At 33.2% G+C, this 7,755-nt stretch overlaps 1 long non-coding RNA gene across 2 annotated transcripts; it reads left to right on the plus strand.

Annotated features, from left to right (window-relative positions):
- The first annotated feature begins 2,221 nt into the window (after window positions 1-2,221).
- LOC112722100 (uncharacterized) lies at window positions 2,222-7,022 on the plus strand. 2 transcript variants are annotated; one of them, XR_003162486.3, is made up of 10 exons: window positions 2,222-2,559; window positions 2,888-3,067; window positions 3,437-3,526; window positions 3,637-3,714; window positions 4,076-4,143; window positions 4,524-4,600; window positions 4,728-4,862; window positions 5,872-5,971; window positions 6,193-6,273; window positions 6,350-7,022. It is a non-coding gene; the product is annotated as an uncharacterized lncRNA (long non-coding RNA). The 2 variants fall into 2 exon arrangements; XR_011867586.1 differs by lacking the exon at window positions 4,524-4,600.
- The last annotated feature ends 733 nt before the right edge of the window (window positions 7,023-7,755 follow it).

Genomic DNA, 7,755 nt, shown 5'->3' on the forward strand with positions numbered 1-7,755 from the left:
GCAACTGGAACCGCATCGTTTGGACCTCTGTAGCTAAAGTTATAGCTGTTTGAGTGCGTAGAGGTCAGGCTGTACAGCTTAGCAATTTCTCCAACTTCTTGTATTCCTTCCACTTTTGCATGCTTCCTTTGCATCCTCTGAGCCATTCCTGCTCTGTAATCTCTGAAATCACTTAACACACATATCAAGGCATCTAATGATAATAAGAGAGGATTAAACATAGGGAATTTAAGGTCAAAGAAGCATGTTTTCAATCAAAGCACATAATTAGGAAGGCAAATGTAAAACCATGCAAATAGTATGAATAAGTGGGTAAAGAGTTGATAAAATCCACTCAATTGAGCACAAGATAAACCATAAAATAGTGGTTTATCATGCAGCTGCAAACATTATTCTCTTGCATTTCATGTTTCTCATTTTATTTTCTTCTATTGTTTGTTTTTGTCTTGTTATCTTCCATAAAGAAAATGTTTATGTATGGATTAGTACTTTTTTTTATCTTCAAGTTTGGAGAGGCTCAATCACTTCCCGATCTTATTCTGAGTTGGGTTTGTAAGTCCATTTGTTTCTTGCTGGTTAATCCTTTTATTTTAAGTCAAGGTGTTTTTCACAACTTGCTCAGTTTAATGCATTGCATTTGCATGCTATTGCAAAGGTTACTTTGTTGAATTATGATATTTATGATTAGTTGATGAATGAGATTATGAGATAGATGCATGATATGCATTATTCAATCATTAAGATGAAACAACTTTGTTTTTTCAAGCCTTTTTTGCTTTGCTTTATTCTGTGATTCAATTGACTTAAGTGAGTTTGAAATGTGGGGACCGTTCATTTCCCACTAAATGCATTTATTTTTCTAAATTGTGGTCCCAATTCACAGAATGAAAAGAACACTTTCAAGATACAACAAATGCACCGATTCTTCAGAGGTGGCTATAGTTGAATGTAAAGCAGAAGTACTCTGTTATAATACCCTTTTAGTAGAATAAAATTTAATCTTCAGTTTGTAGGCTACAAGATTATTCTTCTTAGTTGCAGAACCATCAACCAAAGCAATGGTTCATTGGTAGTAGTAATAAAAAATGACATGTCTGTAGTATAGCTGCTGTTCTAATCTTCCTTCCATTTGGTACTTGTCTTAGTTTAAATTTTGGATTTTTGTTTCTAATAACAAATCTTTATCTTCAGAAGGAAGATTCTAAGATGGTGGAGGCTCTTAAAGATGAAATTGCAAAGCTAGAAAGAAAGCAACTGTATGTGTTTTATAGGCAGAGCATTGGTACATTTTGTTTTTGGTTCATTATTCTTGTTTTTGGTATATTTTTTTCAGCCTTGATTGCTCATCTCCTCAAGGTTTGTCATTTTATCTATGAGTTTTTAATGTTGTTTATATAGTGTTTTTTATATTAATATCTCAAGTTTAATAAACATGATGTAAAGAAAATAGGTTATAGTAAATAAAAATGGTATAAATTATTGTAATTAGTCAGTTTTTTTAAGCTCATTTATGAAATTGCGGCTGCAATTTAATTTTTAAATCCACTCACTGAAATAGTGGCGGTTTTTTGAACGATTGCCGCAAAATATTGGTTTAGTGGCGGTTATACCAGCGGTTTATGAAAACCGCCGCCAAACCCAATCCCGGCACCCATATCCATGGCGGTCCTATGAACCGCCGGCATTTGATTTTGCGGCGGTTTTAAACCGTTAAAAGCGCCGCTAATCAATAAAAAAACCGCCGCCAATTCCTGCCTCCGTTGTAGTGACAGAAGTATTTGATTCAATCATAAACTATCTAAGTGATGTTTGTAACATCAATTTGGAACTATAAATCAAATAAAATTAATCTCATTTTATAAAATGAAGTTTGAAAAGACAATACTTTTCAACCAATAAAAAGTGAATAATTGATCATTAAAAAGAAATATCCAAAATTAAAACCAATAAAAACCTCCAAATTCACTACTAGAAAACTAGTTATTACAGACAGATATTTCCGACGGATTTTATCCTACAGAAATACAAACAGAATTTCAGAAGAATTTTTCATCGGAAAACAAGAAAATGAATTAGCATAAATTACAGACGGAAAATAAAATCCGTCAATAATTCTGTCGGTAAAATTAATTTTTTTCGTAGGAAATGTTTACAGACGGAAAATCCGTCTGTAATTTAAATTTTCCATCAGAAAATGTTAGATTAAACCTAATTCTACCCCACTCTCTCAAGCTCCATTCACACTCCATTCCATTCAACTAAAACGAGCTTCTTCCTCTCTCCTTCCATGAGCTTCTTCTTCCGCCGCTGCCGCCGCCGCTTGCGTCGCGTCTCCTCATCGCACAAGTTTCAATCAACGCTACCCCTTTGCTTCATACACCTCTGCCGATTTTGCTCCCGGAGCCTCCCCCTCGTCCCCACGCGCTTCTCCTCCTCTTTTGGCTACCATCGGCGTTTTTCTTCCACATTTTCGCCACCGTGTCCAACATCGTCATCTGTGAGATTCTCCTCGGAGCAACCACCAGGCTCCCCCGGGCAACACTCCACGACTATAAAGAGGTATACTCTGATTTTATGATTCTGTTACTTAGGGCTCAATTTTTCTGTGCGAATTTTAGGTTTATCAATTTTTCTTTGAGTTTTTATCTTCTCAAAATAATTTAGGGTTTTATTACAAAGACAGATATGGCAAGCTTTCTGTGAAGGAACGCCAATCCTTTGATTCCATTAGATGAATATATGAATATTCGCTTGCTGTTATTGATTTTGTTTATATTGAAGGTCCATGATACGCATTACGCATTGTTACTTGTTCATATAAATTTGCTTTTTATGTTGATATGTGAAATGTATACAATGTTTCTTGTGTTGTTTTTTTTTTCAATAGGTCTTGCTTCTGAAATACCTGAAGATCTATACCACTTGATCAAGAAGGCTATCTCAAACAGGAAGCACTTGGAGAGGAATAGGAAGGACAAGGACTCCAAATTCAGGTTGATTTTGGTAGAGAGCCGGATCCACCGCCTTGCACGTTACTACAAGAAGAACTTCCACCCGTACGGAAATAGTAAGTATCAAATATGTATTTTCTTTAAATCACAACGGTTTCTTAATGTGCCTGAACTTTTATTTTGATGACTAGACACCAGGATGATGCATTTCATGAGTACTTCTATTTTTAAAAATCCTTATGGTTCCCTGAATTGAGTTTTGTGTGGTTCATATTTTAATTGTGCTATTTGTTTAACTTCTTGCTCTTATTTATTTATTTACTGCAACTTTTAGCATTTGTAAATGTTTCTAATTTAGATTGTATGCTTTTCTTTCTGTCAGTGGGTTTGTTATCTGTATTTTATTGTTTCTAATTACTTCAGAGATTTAAAACAAAACACCTTTTCCATAAATAAAGTTAAAAATAAACACTCGTTATTTACAGGATTTGACGCTTACTCTATCAACACTTCTACCTGTAGTTTCTATAAATAATGACAGCAAAGATCAATCAGATTTCTCAATTGGACTTAAGGTAATACTATCTGTGCTTACTGTAAGATTCCAACCTTATTGAGTATTTATGACACTGATTGTTGATGAAAAAGGTTAAATGTTCTTTTTTAATTCAATAATGTTTGGCAGATGTATAATGAGGTGCAACGTTGCTTTCTCACAGTTGGCTTGGTGTATCCAGATGATTTGTTTCTGTTTCTTGTAAATGTAAGTTGTTGAAAATCTAGTTGAAGTGAATTTTCTATTCTGTTGATAAAAAAGGAAAAGAATAGTAAGCCGAAGGGAGATTAAGTTATACCATGTAAAGCTAAATAACTTGCTAGAAGAAATTAGACCCAGACTAAACATTAGATGAAGGAAGGCAATCAGTTGAACTAGTTTCTAGTTTGATTTAAAGTTGAATCATGTCCTATTTCTTTTACGTATTTTTGTTAGCCTGTGTGTTATGTTGAGGAAGGTGCCTTATTTGCACTGATGTTTCTTCCTTTTCCAAGGAGAAAATTATTTTGTTTCTCCTAATATGATATAAAAGTGTTGCCTTTCTGGCCTACTTTTCTTTTTCTTTCAGAAATGCAGGGTGAAGGAAGAAACATTGACCTTTGGTGGACTTTGTGTTTTGAAGCATCTTTTACCAAGGTTCTTGCTTTTCTGTTGCTGGTGATAATTGTCATGAATCATATTTTCAGAAAGCTTAATTTGTTCGGTAGATACATGAATAGCTTTATACCTTCAAATCGCATCAGGCAATAACATTTTTTGGGGCTGCAGCCCTGACAATGCTTGGGCCCACTGTATCTTCTACTGAAATTCAGCTTTTATTTGGAAGATTGAGTCGTAAACAAGGATTGAACTCTTGGTCGCATTTGGTTATAAGAGCTCTAATACCACCAGGCCATGAACTACCTTACCAAAAAACTTAGACTATATTTGGGTTGAGGGATATGACTAATTTGGTACCTTAACAGTTACTGTGTGTTATTATCTTATGCAAACTGACCTACAATTCTTATCTGAAGGTTATTTGAAGCTTGGCATAGTAAAATACCTCTACTTGTTGAAGCTGTAAAGTCCTTGCTAGAGGAGCCGAGTTTAGGTGTTCGAAAAGCACTTTCTGAGATAATCCATTATGAACCATGTTCATGTAATTTACTTCTGAACTAACACAGTTTCTTACCCTTCACTTTCTTTTGGTTTTTCCTGCCTTCCTTCTTTTCTTGTAGTTAATTGTGGTTATGGCTTCACATTGTTACTTGGTTGGTTCATCTGGAGAGTTGTTCATTGAGTATCTTATACGGCACTGTGCTTTAACTGACAATAATCGCGGTGATCTTGACATCCTGAATAAGAGAGTGGAGGTAAAATTTCTCCCCAATCCTTGCTTCTCAATAAACAAGTGCCACTTGTGTACAATGATAAGACCATGATTGAAACCAAAATTTACTTTCTTAAATGCCGTCTTAGCTTGGTGATGATCATGCCAAAAACTTATATTGTTGTGTCATGATTCAATTTATAAAAGGAACTATGCCACAAACATATAATTAGAAAGGGTGATGAGCAAGGCTCTATATATATATAGGACCCACATAAATTACATAACATCGAACCTTTTTCAGATATGTTAATCATTCTGAAGACAAAATAAAGAAACCTAAATTACACTTAGCTTCTCTTTACCAACTTCACATGGATAACATACCAGAAACATAAAAAAAGAATGTACTTCCCATGCATCTTTATTAGTTCTTTAGTCTTTACCTTTTTTGGTCGGTATTTAATTTGGTAATAATGAAAAAATTGTATATTGTGATTTAAATAAAATCTCTCATGCACTATATCTTACTCTGTTTAAATAAAAAAGCCCATAATTACATGAAAATGATTGAAAGGTATATGACATAGAGAGAGCATAACATAAGGTATTAAAGAATTCAAGTATGGAGACTTGAAAGTCTTAATAGATTGAAAATAAGGTATATTAATTTATAATTTATTCTCTCTAACATGATCCCAATTGCAAGAACCGTAAGGTCATTCTTTAAATTCTTTAATTCTATCATGGGAATGGTAGGCATGTCAATGATTATTTATGATTTATGGATAATCAAAATTTGGCTAGAAGAAAGATAAGATGTACCACCTACTTTTGAATTTGTATCTGAGACATGGTAATCAATTATACTTCCATTTATGTATTTATTTTATTCTCAAAATAAATCTTCCTTCTGTTATCATTCTTCATTAGTAATAAATTAATAATGACATTAGTACTAATGATTAGAACCATGTTATATACTAACTAATATTAGAGCTTTTGATTTGAAGTAGTGGTTTATGCTCCTATGCTTTCACTTTTTGTTGCAGGTTTGCTTATACTTTAATTTGCACTGGTGTTTTCATGTGTGTGGTAACATGTCTAGCACATATGGCAGCAGGTAGCATGAATGGTTATTGTCTTTCATGTGTATCCTTTTTCATTGCTCGTGTCAAGTGTATACGGTAGAATGGAATAGCTAACAAATTGAATCACACATAATACTTCTCAATTTATGATTATTATTCTTGTAATTAAGTTATTAAAGAAAATATTAAAGAAAAAAGACTTTTTATTGGTTAACTAAGTGGAACATTTGGCTTGCTGCACTTTCTATAATTTTGAGATTAATGACCTTAATTCAAAGCCAGTATATGGTGAGCATGATCATGATTCTTCTGCTGGAGGGTGTAGTAACAGCGGACATTCTCTTCAATTCTGATTGGGAGAAGGTACTCTCAATACTTATCATGTAAATGATATTTCTTTTTCTTTTCCATTTTTTTTAACTGCTAATGCACCTTTCAGGACTTGCCTTAGGACCCAACTGAAAAATTCAACAACTTCAAGGATTTTGTGGGGTCAAATTTTGATGTTTGCAAATGGATAAGACTAGTGATCATCTCAGCATAGGTGTATGACAAACTTTTCAAACGTTATGCTCATACCTAAAGAAGGCTTTGAATGCAAGTATAAATAGTGCAACTGTGGCTAGAGTTGAAATGGCAGATATTACCACTACTGATGATGCAGTTAGGCCTGATTGATCTCTGCTAGAAGCATCATCACTGTTGCAGTGATCAAGAGGGCTTCCACAAAGCTGTTGGTTCCCTTCGAATGCCTCGTCCGGCCAATGAGGGAATTTCCTGTCCAATTTTTCTTGAAGGTTATTGTAGGAGAGATCAAGCACTCCCAAGCTGCTCATGTCACCAACTTGTGGAGGGACTTCTCCAGTGAGTTGATTGTGAGAAAGATCAAGTGCTTCTAATTTCAACAGATTCCCAAAAAAAGCTGGGATTTCAGTTGAGAGATTATTGTATCTGAGGTCTAAATTGATCTGGAGATTTTGGAGTTTTTCAATTTCTGTTTTAGTATGGAAAATAACACAGCTTTTAGTATGGTTGATAGTTTTAGTATGGTTGAATAATACATTGAGGATTATAGTTGATGTATCAATATATTTTGTTTATATTTTGAATTATATTGACTTGCTTGTTTATTATAGTACTTTTTTTTTAGTTTGATAATACGATGAATTTGTTTATTTTTTGAAATATTATAAATATTCGAATATAAATTAGATAAAAATTTGTATTTATTTTGTATGAAAATAAGTTTATTTTGTAATTAGAAAAATACAAAAATTATATTTTACCTTACTAACGGATTTACAGACGGATTTTCTGTCTGTAATCAGAGTGTAAGATGATTTTCCAAAGTTCAAATTACAGAAGAAAAATTCGTCAAAAAATCTAGCTGTAATTACCGACGAAAAATCCGTCGGAAAATCTGTCTGTAATTACAGATGAAAAATCCGTCGAAAAATCCGTCTGTAATTACAGACAGGAAATTCGTCGGAAAGTTCGTTGCCTTTGGGAAATGGATAGAAAATTTACAGAGGAAAAATCCGTCGGTAACTGGTAAAAATTCGTCTGTAATTTTTTGACAGAAAAAATTCGTCGGTAAATAATTTTCGACGGGGCTTTTACAGAGGGACAAAATCCGTCGGTAACCAAAAATTTATCTGTAATAAAGACTAAATCTGTTTGTAAATCTGTCTGTAGTAATCTATTTTTTAGTTGTGGTTAAAACTCAACTAAAAAAAATTTAAAAGTAAAACAAAGAAAAAACAAATTTAAAATTTAGAATTTAAGTTGATAATTTAAAATTTAAAATTTAAAATTTACGGTTTAAAATATAAAATTTATATTTTT

Source organism: Arachis hypogaea, chromosome 11 (assembly GCF_003086295.3).
Source record: "Arachis hypogaea cultivar Tifrunner chromosome 11, arahy.Tifrunner.gnm2.J5K5, whole genome shotgun sequence".
Lineage (NCBI taxonomy): Eukaryota > Viridiplantae > Streptophyta > Magnoliopsida > Fabales > Fabaceae > Arachis > Arachis hypogaea.